General features: G+C 37.5%; 1 long non-coding RNA gene across 1 annotated transcript in view; it reads left to right on the top strand.

Annotated features, from left to right (window-relative positions):
* LOC136028897 (uncharacterized) overlaps positions 1 to 22,400 on the top strand; it is a 35,050-nt gene that overhangs the window by 4,231 nt on the left and 8,419 nt on the right. The window contains exon 2 of the long non-coding RNA XR_010617904.1: positions 11,707 to 11,801. This is a non-coding gene — a long non-coding RNA (uncharacterized LOC136028897). The remainder of the gene's footprint in view (positions 1 to 11,706; positions 11,802 to 22,400) is intronic.

Raw genomic sequence — 22,400 nt, 5'->3', positions numbered from 1 at the left:
TTTTGTAAGGGTAGCACATGTATGTTCTTTTTTTTCTTCATGACTAGAAGGGCAATGGGATATCAAAGAGACCCATTTAAAATTTCATTTGGAAGGAAATCACTGTACCTACTTGCTTTGCCACTTTCACTTGCCAAATTTTTTAGCTCCTTCCTCCTTGATTGCAGGATAGATCAGGGGGATGTTGCATGTAATTCTTTGCTGGAAGCCTCACACAGTTGATGTACTAATATTATGAAATATGCTATAAAAAATATTTTTACTGGACCCTAAAGGACGTGCTATACAAGGATGCGCAATTGAGAGGTTAATCAAATTGGCTGGTTCAGCAGCTAAAATTGTCATTTCAAGAAAATACAATTTCCAAAATTGGTTTTAGTAGTTTTTCTCAAGCTATTACTATTCAATTGTAGTGATGTGATGTTCATTTTGATTACAATTATATTCCAGTTCAAAGTGGTGAAAATGCAATAATAAGTGTAGCAAGCAGACAAAAAAATTGTACTGAAAATGTATTAGATTGGAAATGTTCTGTACTGTCAATGCTGTCTTCTGTGGAACAGAAATCTACCATATAAGATAGAACACACTCAACAGCTGCCAGGATGCTAAAGTCCTTTCTTTAAAATGACGCTAAGAATGACAAATTTGTATATTAGTCATGGTTTCTTACCATAAACTAATGGGTTCATTTCTGTGTCAGATAGCTCAGTTAGCTTTGATTAGGTATTGTTGGATTTTGTTGTTAGAAAACATAAGTTTTAGATCTTGCCACACAAAAAGATTTAACGTTTTGGTGCGTGCACTGCACTATCATTTTCAGGGGCCATATATTACCTATATCTGGTTTTTGTCCTATCTTTCAGCAATAATTTGCATTTTTAGATGGAAAAATCTGTGGTCGGAAACTATTGAAAGATCAAAAATTCTCTACCTCAATTTTTCAAAAATAAAATATATATTATCTTCTGACATTGTCTGGACAGTTGCTGGTCTTATTGATTTGTATTTAATTTGAATAATAAAATTATCAGTACAAATATTTTGAATGACAATTTATAAATGAAGTATTGGCATGTACCAGCTACCTATTCTTGTTGCCCAGAAAAGTGTTCAGAAAATCCCTATTCAAACATCAATTACAAAGATTGGGGTACAAAAGGGGTGGCAACTGCCTCTTATACAGGATAGAATCTGTTTGTTCAAGTTTAAATATCACCCATTTATTTTTGCCAGGAAAATCCTATATATATATATATATATATATATATATATATATATATATATATATATATATATATATATATATATATATATATATATACATATATATATATACGTATAGTACCAGCAGCCTGGTGGTGTTGCCCCTGGCCCTGGATTCTAGAGGGACTATTCCTCCCACGCTTTTTCTCCACAGTTATTGGGTCAAAATTTTGATGTTGTCACTTTGTTTAAGGTGGCCCTAAGGCCAAATAATTAAGCCTTTGGCGTTGACAGAATCCCCCTCAACCCATGAGGAATGGGTTGTAATTTACGTAAGTTGCTCATTGTTCAGTGTATTAAATAAGGTTTTTATGAAAGGGTTGGCTGTAATTACTTTTAAGGAAGCTCTTTTAATTAGAACTAGGAAGTTCCATTTTTTTTTTAAGTGACAAAAGTGATCAAAAGGTTCCTGCCCTTTTCCCCCAAATGAATCTAATCCATTTTTTTTTATTGCTATTTTTTTAACATGTTTCAAAGGTCAAATAACTATGCCTCCAAGGTTGACAACCTCCTTGGTTGAAAGACCCTGCGGCAAATATTGTAAGTTATGAAGCTGCCCATTGTGGACACATACAGATTTTATGGAAGGTGTGGTTGCATAAGATTTGAATGGGACCACATTTGATTGAAAGTCGAAAGTTCTAATGCCCTTCTTGACATTCCAAACTGATTGGAGGGTAACCCACCCCCACGCTGTCCTCATTAAATACATCTGTTGACAATTTTAAAATACCAATTCTGTTTGAAAGAGTCAAAAGTTCAAACAACTATTTCTTCAGGGTTGACATCCCCCCCCCAGCACCCTTTGCAAGGGCTGTAAGCTATGCAAGTTGCTATTTGTCAACATATTAGGGTTTTATGAAGAAATTAGGGATGGATCTTATTTTATCCTAGAACTCTGAAAAAGATTATAGTAGTAACCTGAAACTAAGAAAATAGGGAGAGAAACCAAGCAAAATCAAAACAAAGTTTGCGCTTACTGGTTTTGAAACGAGAATTTCAGCAATCTTAAGAACAGTTTTGACTAGGCTATGTGAGTTAAAGGAAACTTGAGAATTTTCGTTTTTTATGCTAGAATTAAAGGCACTATGTGCATCCAGTTTATCAAAAAGAAGGATCTGCAATAATTCAATTTCGTCTGAGGGTATTAAGCTGAACCTTTCTGCACATGTTGAGTTAGATGATGAACAGTAGTCGGAGACTGCCAGCCATATTGCCTACATAGATTAAAATTTTGAACAAGCAATTTAGTTCAAAATAGTCTTAAGGTCAAGTAACTACGCCTTTGGGGAAGACAACCAATCAGTCCCCGGGCAAGGGTAGTAAATGTTTTGGTTATATCCGAAAACGCTATGAATATTAAGATGAAACTTTAGAGGATATGGAGGAGGATATTAAAGTAAGGCATTTTTTTTTGTTTAGAGTTCTGGTATCTATTTAACCAAGTCCCTCCTTATAGTTTATTAAGACACTTGTTTCAAAAATTAAAATTGCACATTTTTGTACACAAGAGATTGGAACCTTTACATCAGGGTTCTTTAATATACTGAAAAATAATTCTAGTCAAGATCGATTTACTTTTTTTCCTTTTTCAAAAATTTGGCAAATTGTCTCAGGGTCGTAACTTTTGATTAGCAACATTGACATAATGCACTTTATATGATTCAAGTAAACACACATAGTTGATTTTTCATGCGTGTCACTGTTGTTATCAAAACACTTTTTTTTAAAGTTTCAGTTACTATTGAACCGGGTCACTCGTTACTCACATTTTGTTAGCACGAATTGTTTAATATTTATCTAATGAAGAATGATGCGTTGCAAAAAAAAAGGTATTTTCGGAATAAGTCTGAGCGGTCGTCCTCAAAGTGTGGTGAATGGGGGTCATTTGAAAGCACTTTTTAGTGATAGATAAGAGTAAAGAGTGAAGCTTAGAATAGATGGGGGACAAAGGAGGTGCAAGCAGGGCTGTAATGGTCAGAGTTGGCTTGGTACTGCAACGAATTGTCTGTAGTATCAGCACTAGTTTTTCAGTCAAGAGATATATTATCATTAATTTTTTTTTTTTTTTTTTAATTTGCTTTTGGTTACATAATATCTGTCTTTTATAAATTTCATTGATTATCTATTCAGATCTTAATTTTGCAATTCGATGAAGGAGATTGGGACAACGTTGAATGGATTGTTTCAACATCATATTAAATATGATTTATTTAAATAATATGATTGTTTCAATCATATTAAAATCATTCATATTAAGTTCCTGTTTTCACATTGCACATATCACACAGTTACTCTTCCCCTCCTAAATGATCTTTTGGGGATCGCAAGGCGTGCATTGTGTGAAGAAAACTCTAAAAATATAGGAAAATTAAGTCTAAAATACAGGCTAGCATTTGAGCCTAAAATGTATAATGAGATATTCTTACCCTGGTAAATACGCAAGACTTTACTCGGAGCGGAAAAATGTTGAATAAGTGATTTATTTATGCACAAAACTTTCTCAACACTCAACACTCTTTCTGATTCTCGCTGTTGCCTGCCTTCTACTTCCAAATTTCTTTCAGCATTACTTTTGTTTTTAATTTGTTCTGGTCCTTGATGTCGTAATTCTTCCAGCCGCAACTTTCTTTTTTTTTCAGTTTGGATTTTAATTAAATAAAAAAAAAACAGGTTTTTTCAACTCAAACTATGGAGTAATATCAACACTTAAAATGAACAGAAATTATTGCATGAACGAAAAAGATTCTCTTTCCTCAAGACCTCGCTCCTTACACTAAGGGTGTTCATAGAATAACAAAAACAGCTTTAATAATATATTTAAAAGGCCCTTGTGTTTGAGGAGTTGTTCTTAGATAATTCATACTCTTTTTTTAGTCAAAGTTTAGCATAAAGAGTGGTTTTGATATTGCTTCTTACTTTGAGTTGAAAAAACTTGTTTTTTATTTAATTCCTGATTGTTTTCAAATAATGCCGGGTTATCTGCCTCACCTTAACGAAAAATTCCTTCCCCCTGCAGAGAATTCCTCCATGTAAGTTTCTTTCCACGTAAAGAATCCTACCTCCCATTTCGCCTGGAAAATTCCCCACAGACATTTCCATTCTAGCTGAAAATTCCTCCCAGATGGTTTCTAGTGTACGGACGTGTAAAGAATTTTTTTTATTTAAAAAAATACTCTAATTATTGATTATATGTGGGAATTTTTCTCCCCTATAGAGAGTTTCTCTCAAGGAGAGTCCCCCCCCCCCTACTGAAAGATACTAATTCAAAACCGGTACAAAATTTTCCCGGATGATTCCCTTTAACATCTCCACATTTAAAATTGAGTGGGTAATAAGAAAGTATGATAAATAAAAATAATTTCCGATGGGAATTCTTGCAAATTCCCGAGTACAAAATGCCCACGGAGAGTTCTCCCGTCGAAAAATTTCTTCCCCGTGGAAAATCCCCAGAGCAACCCCCCCCCCAAAAAAAAAAAAAATACGTCGGCATATTTCCCAATAACAAATGTTATGTGTTAACAAGAGCAAAATCCATGACTTCCGGACATTTTTCCGTGGGCTTTGGGGGTCATTCTTATCCCCAGAGACACAGTTACTGGGCTTCTCAACTATGCTGAACAAACTTGCTATCTCAAAATTTTAAAAACTTTGATCGGTCAACTTTGAGGAAAAAAGGTATGGAATTGGGGCTGTTTGTCCTCTAATCTTTTTGGTCACTTAAAAAGGGCACTAGCACTGTTGATTTTCATTTAGAGTGATTCTTGTAAGGGGGCACTCTCGATAGTCTTGGACTATTTCGAAAATAGATTGATAGATCTCCCTAGATAACGCATGTTTTATGGCATGAATGACTTTCATGCATATTTAAATTGTTTCTTGTTTATTTCCCGAATTGTTTAAATTATTTAAATTTCAGTTAAATTAAAATCATTCATATTAAATTCCTGTTTTCACATTGCGCATATCACACAGTTACTCTTCCCCTCCTAAATGATATTTTGAGGAATGCAAGGCGTGCATTGTTTGAAGAAAACTCCAAAAAATCTAGGAAAATTAAGTCTAAAATACAGGCTAGCATTTGAGCCTAAATATATAAATAAAAAAAAACTATTTTTTTTTAAATGAAAGTAAGGAGCGACATTAAAACTTAAAACGAACAGAAATTACTCTGTATATGAAAGGGCTTTTCCTCCTCAACGCCCCGCTCTTTACCCTAAAGTTTGACTCTTTCTCTTAACTCTAGTTCTTAAAACAGTAAAAACTTTAGCGTAAAGAGCGGGGCGTTGAGGAGGAAAAGCCCCTTTCATATACGAAGTAATTTCTGTTTGTTTTAAGTTTTAATGTCGCTCCTTACTTTCATTTAAAAAAAATAGTTTTTTTATTTAATTTCTGGGCGTTTTTTAATTAATGCATGTTTTGATCATGGCTCTCCACACATAAATAATTAAAACGAAATTTGCATATTAATTTTTTTTGGCTAAATGGCTTTCTCATAGTTTTAATCGTAAGATTTTGAGAAAAAAGGAGAGAGGGAGGAAGCCTAGTTGCCCTCCAATTTTTGATGACTTAAAAAGGCAACTAGAACTTTTAATTCTTTTATGAACATTTTTTTTAGTAAAAAATAGACGTAATTTACGAATTAACTTACGTAACGAACTTCTATATTCGTATGTTTTTATTGCGTATATGAGGGAGTTCACCCCTCGTCGATACCTCGCTCTTTACACTAAAGCTTAATTTCTGTCCTAATACCTTAAGAATGACCCTTGAATCACAAAGGCCGTATAATAAATAGTTGAAATTACTAAAAAAATACTTTAGCGTAAAGAGCGAGGTATAACGAGGAGGTAAACCCCTCATATGCGCAATAATTTCTGTTCGTTTTAAGTTTTAATGCTGCTCCTCACTTTCAGTAGAAAAAAAACTTTTCAATATTATTTTTTTATTTTTTTTTTGATAATGCTAAAAATCCTGCACCCCCTTCATTGAAAGTCTCTTCCCCCATGAAGAGTTTTTCCATGGAAAGATTCTCACGTAACCCTCCCCCCACCTCTACTCGCCCTCCCAAACCAAAAAAATCCCCCTGAAAATGTCTGGACACTTCCCAGTAACCATTACTATATGTAAACACAGGTCAAAGTTTGTAACTTGTAACTCCTCCCACGGGGACTGCGGGGGAGTAAGTCGTACCCAAAGATTTAGTTTTTGGTTTTTCAACTATGGTGAATAAATGCCTATCTCAGAATTTTCATTCGGTGACTTTGGGGGTAAAATGAGCGTGGGAGGCAGCCTAGGTGCCCTCCATTTTTTGGTCACTTAAAAAGGGCACTAGAACTTTAAATTTCCATCAGAATGAGCCCTCTCGCAACATGCTAGGACCACTGGGTCAAAACAATCATCCCTAGAAAAAAAAAACGTATCCGTGATTTGTCTTCTGGCAAAAAATGCGAAATTCCACATTTTTATTGATAGGCGCTGGAACCTACTGCTATAGGGTTCTCTGATACGCTGAATCTGATTGTGTGATTTTTGTTAAGATTGTATGATTTTTAGGGGGTGTTTTCCCCTATTTTCTAAAATGAGGCAAATTTTCTCAGGCTCGTAACTTTTGATAGGCTAGACTAATCTTGATGAAAATTATATTTTTAAAATCAGCATTAAAATGCGATTTCTTTGATGTAACTATTGGTATCAAAATTCCATTTTTAGAGTTTCGGTTACTATTGATCCGGGTCGCTCCTTACTACATTTCGTTACCACGAACTGATTGATAATTACCCTGTAAATTCTTACCCTGGTAAATACACAAGACTTTACTTGAAGCGAAAAAATGTTGAACAAGTGATTTATTTATGCACAAAATTTTCTCAACACTCATGGTCGCAAACCCAAACCATGTACTATCAAATCCATTTTTTTTTATTTTCCCTCAAAAGATGACAATAAAAAAATTTCTTGGACATATGACCCTTTACTTTCGATTCGATTAGCATTTTGAAAACGAATGAATATTCTTTCTTGCCGTGATAATGTGAGTCACCCTGTCTCAGGTGTTCTCGATGAATCTTCTACGGAGAATTTTTCACTGCCTTTAACTACAAACTAAATATTCTTTTAGTCCAAGTTTGGTCGAAGTTGTGTTCCGTTTCACAGTTACGTGGTGGATAATGGTTGATGTCTTTTATTTTTTTTTTTTTCGTTTATTGTAAGTAATTTATTAGCTCTAAACAGTACCTTTATGGTACGAAATGGCTTATGCCTAACTCCTCCTCCGGGATTTTGACGAAATTACACCACTGTTTTTAAATGAAAATCAGAAACCCTGATTAGCCTAGGCCATGTTTAAGCGTGAGGGAAATGTATGGACAGCCGTAGTAATTTCTTATAGTTGGGGAGAGTGGTAGGTTTGTATATTTGAATCTGTAGTTTTAAACATAATTTGAACAGTATATAATTTGCTACCTAACTTTATAAAAGGGAATTCGTCATTTGATGCCCGTTTTTAAACTCTTATAATTACGAATTGTTTCTAGGAGAATTTATATTTTGACCTGCTAATGGGCCCATAGCTCAAAAACATGTTTGTAAAAAGTCTAGTGAAAAAAATTGTCATTTATAGCTAATTTTTTTTTTCTTCTTTTTCGTATTGTTTTATTTGTATGTGTATTGGGGTTGTAAGCCCGAACAAGCTTTGCTTCGCGCCATTTGCCTGTTTTGTTTTGTTATTTATATTAATAAACCCATCTTTCTCTCTCAAAAAAAATTCAGGAGTGGTAATCATTATTTTCCCTGGTGTTAATTATAAAATGTCATTTTGAAAACCAATCTAAAGGATTTAAAAAAAAGCCTGAAATCCCTCGAAAATAACGTCACTGTCAAATTAACTTCATTTTTGAGGGGTATTTTGACGTCTTTTAAAAAATTCTTGCAAGCTTTTAAAAAAGTAAATTTTAAAGGGCTAGAAATAGAATTTCGTTCTGAAAAAAACTTCTCAAAAAGCACAAGATGAGTTAAAAAGTTTAAAGCTAAAGTTTGACTCTTTCTCTTAACTCTATTTTTTTTTTAAAGTAAGAAACTTTAGCGTACAGAGCGGGGCGTTGAGGAGGAAAAGTCCCTTTCATATACGGAGTAATTTCTGTTCGTTTTAAGTTTTAATGTTGCTCCTCACTTTCATTTAAACAAACCTGTTTTTATTTAATTAATTTCTGGACGTTCTTGAATTAGGCTAATGCATGTTTTGATCTTGGCTCTCCGCACATAAATAATTAAATTTCTATTTACTATAGCTATAAGAGGAAGAGATGGTATTAGAAGGATTTACATACTTAGACTTAGATCCTTCTACGCCTGGGGGCGCATAGGGCAGCAGCAGTTGACCTCCAACTTGATCGATCTTGAGATCGATTTCAATTCCACTTTCATTCAAAGTGGTTTGGAGACTCGTAGCCTCTTTTTTCAGGGATCTTCCATGTTTACTGCGTTGACTTCCACTCCTTCGAATGCCGGGAGGGGCCAAACACCATAATTCATGTGGGAGGCGTCCTTCGCTCATGTGGGTCATATGCCCCCAATATTTTCATTTTCTCATTCTGATCTCGTCGGCAACCAGTGGTTGTTCGGTATCTGCACTAATCTGGGCTTTTGTTTCTCTATCGGTCCAATGTACCGTAAGGATTCTACGCTGGCAATTATTCTCAAAGCCAATTAGCCTTTTCTCAGCACTGTTTGAAAGGCTCCAGGACTCCCATCCATATAAAAGTACAGAGAGTGCATTACTCCTAAATAATCGCTATTTCAACTTCTGCGAGTAGTATCTACATCTCTAAATGTTCTTCAGAAATGGCTCCACCTGCATACGCTATGCGTAGCATGACTGCTCTGTCACAATTCCCGTCTTGTGTAATTGTACTACCGAGGTTTTTATAGCTGCTTGCTGTTGTGTTTATCATGATTTCCCTTGTTTTCTTTTGTTTATGATCAGCATATATTGATCTGGGGAAAAATATTACAGTATAAATTTTACTGAAGCATTGCCAGGCGCGTGTATTGGTCCAGGGTAGGTAGTTCTCGGTAGTGACTAGAGGATCTTGGGTTCAAATCCCTTCTCAGCCTCGTTCTGCACCTTTGACCTTAGATCCTCCTGTGCCTCCAGAGGGGCCCCGGGCGTCTAAGAAGAGTCCAGTCGTCTCTGAAACTTGCGGCTGCGACGATGTTTTCGCACTCCGGCTGTATTGAGGCGTGAAGGTGCCGCAGGTCGTTGTTGTAGGTACGACAGTGTATTTTTGGGTCTTTTTCAGCGGTGGGTGCCTTCGGTTAACCAGAAAAAAGTAGACTTGGGAATTTTGGAATCGTCCATGCGCAGCACAAGTCCGAGGTAGCTTCATCTACGCCTTCGTATGGTCTTGATGAAGGATGCTTGACCTGTGATGTTTCTAATGTGTTCGTTCGTTACCTTCTGGGTCCAATGGATGCCGTAAGTCTACGTAGGTGCATGTTTTCAAACGACTGAATTTTCCTCTCTTGTTCTTGGTTAAGATACCATATTTCAGATGCATAGATGAGAACGGGCAGGAGGCTGCTGTTGAACAGGTGGAACTTCATCTGGAGAGAGAAAGTCGCGGTCTACAAACTTTTTTGAGCCTTTCGAAGATGCTGCTAGCTTGTCCAATTCGGGCGATGACTTCTTTGGCTGTGGATCCCGTGTTGTCGATGGTGCTGCCAAGATATTTGAAATGGACCACTTGTTCCATGTTGTTGTGACCACATTTGATGTTCATAGGTGAACCGCTATTTGCCATGCCTTTGGTTTTACTCGCGTTGGTATTGAGTTCAAAACCTTCTGCTTTTTGTTGGACTCTCGAGAGCAGCGCTTGAAGCCGTGATTTGAAGGTTTCGAGGATGGTAATATCGTCAGAAAAATCTAGGTCGCTCTATAGGCGATCATTTAGGCGTAACCCAGCTGATTCGACACTTCGTAAGAAATCTATGACGATTGCGAACAGTAGCGGGGATAGCACGCACCCTTGTTTCACCCCAGAGAGGATGGAAAATTTGTGTGAATTTCCCTCTGCTGTCTTCACACAACAGGTTGTATCTTCATGCATCGCCATGGTGAGATTTACTATGGTATCAGGAATACCATAGTGGTGAAGGAGCTTCCAGAGTGACTGGCGGTTTAATGAGTCGAACGCCATTTCGAAGTCTATGAAGATCATGTAGAGTTTATTGCGCCATTCGCAGCTCTCCTCCGTGAGCATTCGCAGTGTGAATATCAGGTCCGTGCAAGAGCGGTTTGGGTGGAAGCAATGCTGTTCATTACGATGGCATTCACCTAGGTGTGACGTTGTATTTGGGACAAGATAATGTGGGACAACAATTTGCCAGGAATCGAGAGCAGGCTGATGCCTCGCCAGTTGTTACAGAGCGTGGCATCGCCCTTCTTGAAGAGCTTCACGAGCGTACTGTGGCGCCATTCTGAAGGTAATTTTACTGTTGTCCAGATGGTTCCAAAGAAGTCTTTGGAATAGGTGACACATGTATCCATGGAGCATTTCAGCATTTCTGTCGTGATGCGATCGTCTCCTGGTGATCTGCCGTTTTTCAGATTTTTGACTGCCTTCAGAATTTCGTCTTCAGTCGGGGGCTCGGTGTTGATATTTAGCGAGATCTTAGGATCTTCGGGGGGGATGGAGATTGGCTCGTCCGGGGGTGGTCTTTTCAGGATTTTGTCAATTTGGTTGGCCCACATCTCCTTCTTCTCTTCGGACCGGTAACAAGTATGCCGTTTTTTACCTTCACCGGACCATCGCTGGCTCTTTTCTTCCCGATCATCTCGTTCGTTATCTTGTAGAGCGACCTGATGTCTCCGTTCTTGGCAACCTCTTCAGCTTTCGAGGCCATTACTTCCTAGAAATGGTGCTTTTTTCGGCGCGTGCTCTTTTTGACAGCGTTGTCAATTTGTCTGTAATTCTCGGTCTTGTAAATCTGATTCGCGTCGTAGCAGGCAAGGATCTGAAGTTTTGCGACTTTTCTCTCCACTATGAGCTGCCAAGTGCGGTCCGATAGCCACTGGTCCTTCGATTTCTTGCGGTGCCCAAGGGTCTTGCTTGCTGACTCAATGTAGAGGTTATTTATCTGCCCATATCATCTCGTGGTCGTCTTGGTCACTGATATAGAGTGCTTCGAACTTGTTGCTAAGTTCGGCAACGAACTCGTGCCTGGTTGTTCGGTCTAGGAGCTTTTCAGAATCAAATTGGGGTTCTGAATTAGGTGCATTTTTCCCATTCACATACAGGCGTTGTGTATGTCAATGTATATAATCAGTACTGTATTTAAAAAAATAAAGTTTTCCCCATGGTAGGCAATCTCTTTGCGTTACTAATTAATTGCTGGGTGTTTTATAATAATTTTGTGTAAAATTAACCTTTTTTTTTTAAGGTCAACAGCGTTTTCAAGCCATACAGCTATTTTTACTGAGGATGACCATATTGGGCTCTGGGGTTACAGCCACAGTGTACTGGTTTATCGTCGGGGTTCGTATTTTGTCATTTTTTTTTAGATCTAGTAGATTTCAACAAAGGAAAATAATTTGGTTAATAAGCACATGGAAGTAAAGCAAATGAAGTAAAAAGTTCTTTTTTCGTAAGTTTTCTTTTCTTTAATAACTAGCAAAGTCAGTAAGTAATTGTGTTTTGGTTGGTATGTTCTTTAATATTAATTTACAAAAAAAAAAATCGGGAAAGAACTTTTGCAAAGAATAATAAAGACCCTATTAAAATTAAGACGACCAGAAATATATTCTATTAATAATTCAAACTTAAAAATGAAAGATGTTAATATTAAAGAAACTCAAAGTAAGTGAAACCCAAAACGAGCAGAAACTAATTAAACAACCATAGACAACAAGCATACAAAAGGTGCTAATAGAAAGGAATAAATAAATCTAAAAGTGAGTAAAACTTGGATTGAAAACATTTAAATCAATTTGAAAGGAACAAAAATTCCCTTGAGCAAGATTTTGGTAACTGTCCCCATCCCCCTCCCCTAATTGTAGAGAGCTTGTGCCCACTGTGTCATTTACTTTTTATTGGAAACTGTGTGTGTTTCTGGAACAGTCCTTGATAAAAGCTAATGAAATTAAACTTTATATATGACATTTAATGACTAATGGATTGTATTTTAAGATTTTTTTACTGTGATTTTTATTTTGTTCTCAGTATTGTAAGTATAAAAGAAAATATAATTCGTTTTCAGTAAGCTTTAACAGCTTCTTAAGTTTAATTTGGCTTTTTACTTTTCTTTAAAACACTTATTTTTCGGAAAGGTTATTTCTAGTTAATATTTGTTCGTTTTTGATAGCCTAAGTTTCAAGTATTTCAACATTCTCCATTTCATTATCAAAGTTTTTTTTTTATCTTCAAGGTTTCAAAAAATTATCAAAGCATCAAAGAGACATTTTTTTTTCAGTATTATAGTTTCTAAGTTCAATACCCCCTTCAGCACATTCTCAAAGTAATCACAAGCAGATGAGTTAGCTCAACCTATCATTTCATATAGATTTAGAAAACGGGTTTGAAGCACATTTTTCGTACAGCTTACTGTTTAAAATACGGTTCCTCAGGCGGGTACCCAAAGCAATCGGTAGGTACCAAAAATAATCTGTTATACGGTCTTTGGTATATTTTGAACAAAATGATGACCTCGAGAATTCAACCAGATGTATTTTGGAAAAGAAAGGGGGGTGTGGGGGGCTAGTTACCATCTGATTACTGTTGTCCCTTAAAAAGGAACATCTTTCATAAATTCATTATTTGCCCCCGGTACATAAAATAAAAGCCTTCCCCCTGGGGTCGTGGGGTTTATGTTGACCTCGAAGTTTTAGTTATTTAAAACATAGTCCACGGGACACCGTCAACAAAAGAGCTTCTTTTTTAATTAGATTTTTTGCACCAGCTATTTGAAATTTAATCCCCTTGCAAACTCCGGAACTCAAATAGCCTTATTACCTTCAAGCGAGCAGTGAAGGGTTATTTGAGAAATGCTGTTTAGATTTGAATGTCTTGCGGTCCTCATCTCTTTGGGCCTTTTTCTTTTCTTTCCTTTTTCTCTATTCTTTCTCTTCATCATCCCCCTTTTTTTTCTCTTTTTTTTGATAAATCCAGTCGATTCGTTGTTTCTGTTTTTAAGATTCTTTAATTATTCTTAGTTAAGTTTTTGCCCTAGTCAAGCACTTTTGTGCTTTCCGGAAGCAATTAATAGGTACACCAGCTAGCAAAAGTTTCAAACCCCTTATTGCTGAAGATGATTATGTGTTAACAGCCGACTGTTGCTTAAAAGTCCCCTTTAGGTCTCACAATTGGTTTCGATTTTTGGTTTCAGTGTGTACCTTACTACTGAAGTTGTCAACTCCTTTAAACTTCCAAACTGATATATCTCATGAAAGAAATTTTCTACCAAAAAATGGATAGCATATGCTTTGATCAGCTGATCAAGAGCTACCAACTGCTGTCGAAAAAAATCTATCTATCTTAGTTCAAAAGTTGACTTTTTTGTCGTAGGCCAAGTTTCCAACGTCATCACTTGGAAAGGAACAAAGAATAAACTCTAATTTCTTTAGTAATTAGAGAAATTTTAAAGTTTAAGAGGCACATCTGATACCATTTCTGTATCGGCCTATTTTTGGTTTCAGTGTGTACCTTACTGCTAAAGTTGTCAATACTTTTAAACTTTCAAACTGATATGTCTCATGAAGGAATTTTTCTACCGAAAAATGGATGACATACTTTGATCAGCTCATCAAGAGCTATCGACTGCTGTTGAAAAAAAATCTATCTGTCTTAGTTCAAAAGTTGACTTTTTTACCATAGGCCAAGTTTCTAACGTCATCACTTAGGAAGGAGCAAAGGATGAACTCTAATTTCTTTAGTAATGAGAGATCTTTTCACAGTTAATTAAATTTTTTACCAGGGGTGATCATATCGATCCAGTGATCCTACAATGTTGCGAGAGAGCTCATTCTAATGGAAATTACAAGTTCTAGTGCCCTTTATAAGTGACCAAAAAATGGAGGGAACATAGGCCCCCTCCCACGATTAATTTTTTCCTCAAAGTCACCGAATCAAAATTTTGAGATATCCATTTTGTTCACCATAGTCGAAAAATTTAATAATTATGTCGGAACGAATTAATCCCCCTCAGTCCCCGGGGGAGGGGCTGCAAGTTACAAACTGACCGTTGTTTACATATACTAAGGGTCATTGGGAAGTGTACAGACGGGGGGACTTTTTGTGCTGAACGGGGGGGGGGGGTTTCGTGAAGGATCTTTCCATGGAGGAATTTATCATGAGGGAAGAGAATATCCATGAAAGGGCTGCAGGATTTTCTAGCATTATTAAAAAAAACATGGAGAAAAAAAATCAGCTGGAAGTAAGGAGCAGCATTAAAACCTAAATTTTACAGAAATTATTACGTAAATAAGGAGGATCATCTCTTCCACAATACCTCGCTCTTTACGCTAAAGTATTTTTTTTTAATTTCAACTATTTATTCTGTGGTCTTTGTGATACAGGGGTTATTCTTAAAGAATTTGGACAAAATTCAAGCTTTAGTGTAGAGGGAGGTATTGACGAGGGGGAGAACCCCCTCATATACGGAATAATAATATACAAATATGGAAGTTCTTTACGTAAGTTAATTCTCAAGTTACGTATATTTATTACTATTAAAAACGTCGGTAAAAAAATAAAAGTTTTATCCCTCCCCCCCTCCAAACGGTCAAATGGGGGAAACGACTGTTAAAAAATCAATTTGTGCAGGTCCTTGACGCGCCTACCAATTTTCATCGTCTTAGCACGTTCAAAAGCACCAAACGTCAAAGAACTGAAAATACCCCCCACCCCCAACTCCCCCAAAGAGAGCCGATCTGGTGCGGTTATTTCAATCACGTATCTAGGACTTTTAGTTGTTCTTCCCACCAAGTTTCATCCCGATCTCTCCACTTTGGGTGTTTTCTAATATTTAAAATCGAGTTCCTTTTAAATATCAACTTTCATTAGGATACGATCACCCGTTTGTAAGTTAAAAATACCTCATTTTTTCTAATTTTTTTGAATTAATTGTCCCTCCACTCTCCCCCTCTCCCCCGATGGTCGAACTGGGGATGAAACTTTTTCTAATTTAATCTTATCTGGTCCCTGATAGGCCTACCAACTTTCATCGTCCTAGCTTTTCTGGAAATGTTCGAACTAGCAAAACCGGGACTGACAGACAGATAGACAGAAATTGCGATGGCTGTGTTTCACTTGGTAAATACCAAGTGCCATAACCAGTAGACACTAACACATAAATAGTTATAAAAAGAACTTAGCTGCCAACAAGGCAAGATCAGCAGTGAAAGCGTCTTTTCAATTGTTTTTCTTTCACTTCAACGAATTGCCTTGTTTCTCCTCACTTTATTTATCAGTACTGGTTGAACCTCGCTGAAGTAAGCTCTTTGGGACTGTTTAAAAAAATTATTTTAATGGTTGTATGTGATGGTGCTGTAGGTCTTTTTTTATTTAAATAATGTTTTGCTGAGGACGGCCCTTGGACATAGGATGAGATATTCATTCAAATGTAGAATTCCACTGTCTTGCGAAAAGATTCCTGTTTATTCTTGTTGTTGCTGCTGTTAATGACGGAGGAGGACCGTGCTTAGCTCCTTTCGTATCAGGTGGCATGGATTGGCACTGAGTTTCTCTTAGTAGCATCAGTAGCAGAGGTACCTCATATGAAGGAGCGGTCGTCTAAACTTTAGAGGGAGTCTTTTGATTGGAAATGGATGGCTCTAGTGGCATTTTTAAGAATCAAAAGTGAGTAAAGGGCACCCCCCCCCCTATGCCCTGTTTTCCTAGTGCTTCCGATCAAAATTTTGATAGCTATTTTTTTCAAAATAGTCTGAATATCAAATTATGTGCTTCCAGGTTTGAAACCCCCTCCCAGATCTGGTGGCAATTGTAGTAAGCTATAAAATTATGGTGATTTATAAAAAAGATTGAACCCCTTCGAAAGTGGCACCAGATCTTAGGTAGCGCTTCCAAGTAAAGAGCGATGTAGGCATACTGTATCTTTTTTTGATGGAGGAGGTTATACCTCGGCACTTAATACAGAAGAAGTTGTCGTAGAAACTTCGAAAGGATGTCATTCGATTAGGAATTTAAAGTACTAGTGCCTTTTCTGATGTTCGAGAATGATTGGAGGGTAACCTGCCCCCCGCGTCCATAATTTCCCCAAACACATCCTATTGAAATTTTGATATTGGAGTTTTGGTCAGCATAGATAGAAGGTTCTGGAAAGTATGTCTGAGAATGAAAACCTCCTCACGGCCCCAGGGCAAGCATTGTAAATTGTACTCGAAAAACACGGCATTGTTCTTTACGAAAAACGAAAAACACGGCATTGTTCTTTATTCTCGTCTGTAGGTTAGCTTGTAACTTAAACAATCTATCTCTTAAAATTATTTTCCCAAGAAGATCTTGTGTTATCCGTGGCTTCTTTCCATTATGATTTTGCCCTCCCATATTCTTAAAAACTCCCACTTACTTAGCCTTTTCCAATAACTTACCATAAAAAATGCAAATTTATAATTTGCATCATTTTCCTCTCTAAGCAGGGACATCCAGTCAACTTAAACTAAATTATTATTTAGTTTTACAAGGGTATTTTTATCAAAAACATCCGACCTTTACTCAGGTCAGAATTTATTCACTTATGAGTAAATACCTCAAAATGAGCATAAACAGCAAAGTGATCAGATTCAACATTTAAAACAACTCTTGGGGATCTAAAAGGTACATTTGAAAATGTATTGTCCAAAACGTTGCGGAAGTCTAAGAAACTAGTCGGAATGTTAATCGTAGGTACTAAACTATAGGACAGGCAAAGATTTAAAAGTTGAGAAATCACCAAGAATGAAACAAGGCTTATTTCTCGATTGCACTTTCGCCAGCTGTTCATGTAAATTCTCAAAGAATTCTTGAATAGAGCTAGAGGGAGACCTATACGGAATGACTAAATATGCATCAACATTTTTATGGCACTTAGTATTAGCCAAGGGACATATAACGATCGCAAATTCTGTCGGTCGGTCTGTCCCGGTGTTGCTACTTTAGGCACTTCCAGGTAAGCTAGGCCGATGAAATTTGGCAGGCGCATCAGGGACAGGACTAATTTAAATTGATTTGACCATCTGAGGGGAGTGGAGCTGTTAATTCGGAAAAAATAGAAAAAATGAAGTATTTTTAACTTACGAACGGATGATAGGATCTTGATGAAATTTTATATTTGGAAGGATATTGTGTCTCAGAGCTATCATTCAAATCCTGACCAGATCCGATGACATTGGGGGAGTTGGAGGAAGGAACCTAAAATCTTGGAAAACGCTTAGAGTGGAGGGATCAGGATGCAACTTGGTGGGAAAAGTAAGCATAAGTCCTAGATATGTGATTGATATAACCGGAATGGAATGTTTTCTCTTTGGGGTAGTTGGGGAGGGTTAATTGTGAAATTAGAAAAAATGAGGTATTTTTAACTTACGAACGGGTAATCAGATCTCAATAAAATTTAATATTTAGAAGTATATCGTGTCAAAGCTCTTATTTCGAATCTCCACCAGATCTGGAGACATTGGAGGGAGTTTAGGTAGGGGAACCTAAAATCTTGGAAAACGCTTAGAGTGGAGGGATCGGGATGAAACTTGGTGGGAAAAACAATCAGAAGTCCTAGATACATGATTGAAATAACCGGAAAGGATCCGCTCTATTTAGGGCAGTGGGGGCGGTTAATTCTGGAAAATTAGAAAAACATGACGTATTTTTAACTTACGAAGGAGTGACTGGATCTTCATGAAAATTCACATTTAGAATGACCACCTTAATCAGACCTCTTATTTTAAATCCCAACTGGATTCAATGTCATTACGGGGGGCAGTTGGGGGGGGGGGTGAGACTAGAAATCTTAGAAAATACTTACAGCGGAGAGGTCAGGATGAAACTGGGTGAGAAGAATAAAAATAAGTCCAAGATAGGGAACTGACGTAACCGGACCGGATGCGCTGTCTTTCATGGAGTTGGGGGGGGGGATAATTCGGAAAAATTTTAAAAATGAGGTATTTCTAACTTACGAACGGGTGATCAGATCTTAAAAAAATTCGATATTTAGAAGAATCTTGTGCCTCAGAGCTCTTATTTTAAATTCCGATCAGATCCCCTGACATTGGGGGGGGGGAGTTGGAGGACCAAAACTGGAATTCTTAGAAAACGTGAACATTTGGGTATCTTTATCTTACGAATAGGTGATTGGATCTTAAGGAAGCTTGATATATAGAAGGATCTTATGTCTCAGATGCTCAACTTTTGACTCGAATTGGATCCGGGGACGCAGGGAGTTGGGGGAAAGAGAAATCTTGCAAAATGCTTAGAGTGGAGAGATTGGGATGAAACTTGATGTGAAGAATAAGCACAAATTCTAGATACGTGATTGACATAGTTGGATCTTAATGAAATTTGATATTTAGAAGAAAGTCATGTCTCAGAGCTCTTATTTCAAATCCCGACCAGATCTGTTGACATTGGGGGGAGTTGGAGGGGGAAATCGGAAATCTTGGAAAACGCTTAGAGTGGAAAAATTGGGATGAAGCTTGGTAGGTAGAATAAGCAAATGTCGTAGATACATGATTGACATAATCGTACTGGATTTGCTCTCTTTGGGGGAGTTAGGGGTGGGGTTCAGTGCTTTGGCGAGTTTGGTACTTCTGGACGTGATAGGACGATGACAATTTGTAGGCGTGTCAGAGAGCTGCACAAATTGACTTGATAAAATCGTTTTCCCTGATACGACCATTTGGGGGGCTGAAGGGAGAGGAAAAATTAGAAAAAGTGAGTACCTTGTGACTCAGAGCTCTTATTTTAAATCCCGACCGGTATAAAGCTTCTGATTTTCCTTTTAAATCAATCTATTGATTCTTAGAATTTTTCTAGAGCTCATACCATATGAGCTCTTGGCTCTTCCGGCCTCGTCACAAGTGCCATATGAGCTCTTAGCTCTTGTTTAATCTAGCTTCTAGATCTAGTGTTTCATGCACCATTTCATTATATTTGTGTAGATCATCACGTATTTTCACATGCAGATCTTCACCTACATAGGCTGCAAGACCCCTTGCTGACGTTGCTGTCGGTTCCGTTTAAGTAAAATGTACCCTGGTATATCTAGAAGAGCAGAGTTATGATCACCAAGCCAAGCATTCGTTAAAACATGAAAGAAATTAAGAGTAGCTAAATTAACTAAACAATAAAAAGTTGTATTCAGGTCTTGGCAATTCAAATGAAAAATGCAAAAATCATGTGATCCACCATGCTAACACGTAAGATCATTAACATCAAAGTTAAATATAAATTTAGTATCTTCAGGGGGTTCAAACGCCGGCACAATAAAATCCAGATTTCTATTAATACTTACATTAAAATAATCATAAAAGTTTACCCTCTGATTTTTCAAATCATCTATGCTGTGAGCCCAAGGGGAATAACAAGATCTCTAACCACTATCTAATAAAGCACCAAATGGTCCGTGGTGTCGAATATGGCAAATACCAGTCACAATTATATACACGCTCTCAACTCTCATAATTTGATATAATAAAAAAAAACGAACAAACAAAACGAATGACCAATCTCCAATAAATTTGAAATAAATCATCAAAAGGATACGCTCGCCTAGAAAGCTCCTTTTTTTCCCACATGGAGCGAAACATGCAATTTGCTTTATAGGGTGTTAATTGATCTACTGTGAGCAGCTAAATTCACGAACAATCGTCCTTAATTTGCAACTTCTCCTCTCTAATTTACGATTATCTTGACATTATTAACTGATTTTCTCATCTTATTCCCCTCCTCATAAACACCTGGTAGTACATAATTGCTAGGTTAGTATGCAAGCCAAGCCCTCTGTTCTAATGCTTTCAGGTAATCAATAACAGTCTCAAAGTGAAATGTCTAAAGTCTTGATAAAACCAGTCAGACAAGTTTTACACTAATCCGATTTACACTTTTTAGATGCGTATTGTTGTATCCAAGAAGAACTTTCAATAAGTCCAAAAGAGATGTTATCGCACTGAAGTTTGAATCGTCACTGAAGGACAGGACGGGACCCAAGGTGGGAGTTTTATTTTCCGTGAGGTCTCTGAGATGCTTGAAGAGGCTACCCATGTCGGTCTTTCTTGCCGCTAGTTCGATATCATCGACCTTCCTTGAACAAAATGGGTTTTACCCTGATGGAAAAATCTGTTCTGCAACCCATTGTGCCTTCGATATGTGGTTGTGTCCCCAAGAAGCCTTGCTTTCCGTCTCTGCTCTATGACTTGTAGTGTTTCATCAGTTAGCCACGATTTCTTTGGGTAACTCCTCTTGTCAAGCACTAGTTGTGCTGCTTCACTGGTCTGAAACTTAAAACGCTTCCTGAGATCTTCGCTGCTATTTAGTGAGCAAAGGGACTCGAAGCGATTTGATATCACAACACTGTACTTCTGATGATTATCTGGCTTCTTTAGTTTCTCAATATCTGCAGCGACGGGTTTTCTTTCTGATGGCTGCGCACGGAGATGAAGCCAGAAATTGGCGCACACAAGCCAATGGTGTGCGTTTCCAAGCTCTACTGATCTGTAAGCTTTGTAGCTTACAGATGATCTCTCCGCGCTTGGATCTCCTTACAATGATCTCCAGCGCTTGGAAGTAATGACGCAGTCAATCATCTTCTTTGTGCAGCCGTCGTTACTATGCCGTGTATTGATGAATAGTTTTAAGTTGGAAGTAGGTGTTTGCGATGCAAAGGTCGTAAGATCACCACAGTTCAAGTAAGCGAAGTCCATTGTCGTTAAGTGGGTCAGGGGATAAAAGACCAACTGTGCCGCGCCATACACCCATATCGTTGTATACTGTCGCATTGAAGTCGCCAAAGAGAACAGTTATATCATTGGGGGGAGATATTTTCGCAAGGCAACTGGACAAAGCAATGGAGAAATCCTCCTTAGTCACATCATCAGAATCGTTGGTCGGGGCATAGCATACGATGACATTCATCTTGCTATGCTTGTGTCCAAAGTGGGCCTTCGTTAATCTGTCAGATATAGCTTCGTGTAAAAGTGAGGCCTTTCTTGTAAGGCTACTTAGCACAAGGCAGACGCCATTCCTTCTCGTGCTTCTTTCAGATTAGAGCAATGAGTCACTGTTACCTATTCGCTCTTCTCCGCTCCTGGTAAGATGGGTTTCTGTAAGACCCGCAATCGACACTTTATTCTTGCAAAGTTCTTTGAAGAGCAGGTTCTTTGACGCATGTGCATTCAGAGTCAAGACATATGTGGCCCACTTGGTCCATAACGTTTAGTCTGTCTTATAACGTTTTCTTTCTGACGTCGTCAGCATTTTCGTTGACGCGCGATGGTTGAAATCTTAAAGGGAATCTGGGTCCGAAGCTATGCTGTTATTTTTCGTAGCACTTAATTTTTGGATGGAGGGTCGTTAGCCCAACCGACCCTAGGCCTGGAATCTGATTAGAGCTAGGTTAAACCTAGGTACTCAGATTCCTGAGGTGGGCTTCACCCACCGCATGAGGTTGCTGCTGTCCTGATCGGCGTGTTTAGTTAGGGGAGAAACCCCATATCCACCATCTATTTAAGCAACTGGTGATTTATGTAACTTCCAATCCTAAAACACTTCACCCCCAAAGCCATGGGGATCTGGTGGCTAAGTCGTCCTTGAAGGTATAATTGTCTAACTTCATCAACTATTCTGAACAAGATGGTTTTCTAAAATATAGGTGAGATAAATTTGGAGAGAGGGCAACTGAAATAGGGAATGGGAGAAGGACTGAGTACTCTCTAACAACTTTTTAACAGTCTCCTGAACATACTGCGGAAGTTTAAACTCAATACCCTCAACAGTTATTGTTATATTTCAGTTACACCATTATGATAAACAAGATTTCATATAGTCAGTGTTGTGCCAAGTACTTCTTTTTTTTACTTAAGTACAAGTACCAAGTACTCAGATAAATTTTTACTCAAGTATTTCAATTTTACTTGAATTTTACTTTAATTAAGA

The sequence above is a fragment of the Artemia franciscana genome, chromosome 7 (assembly GCF_032884065.1).
Source record: "Artemia franciscana chromosome 7, ASM3288406v1, whole genome shotgun sequence".
Taxonomy (NCBI): domain Eukaryota; kingdom Metazoa; phylum Arthropoda; class Branchiopoda; order Anostraca; family Artemiidae; genus Artemia; species Artemia franciscana.
Note: the sequence above shows the minus strand (reverse complement) of the source record. Positions and strands in the feature narration are given on the sequence as shown.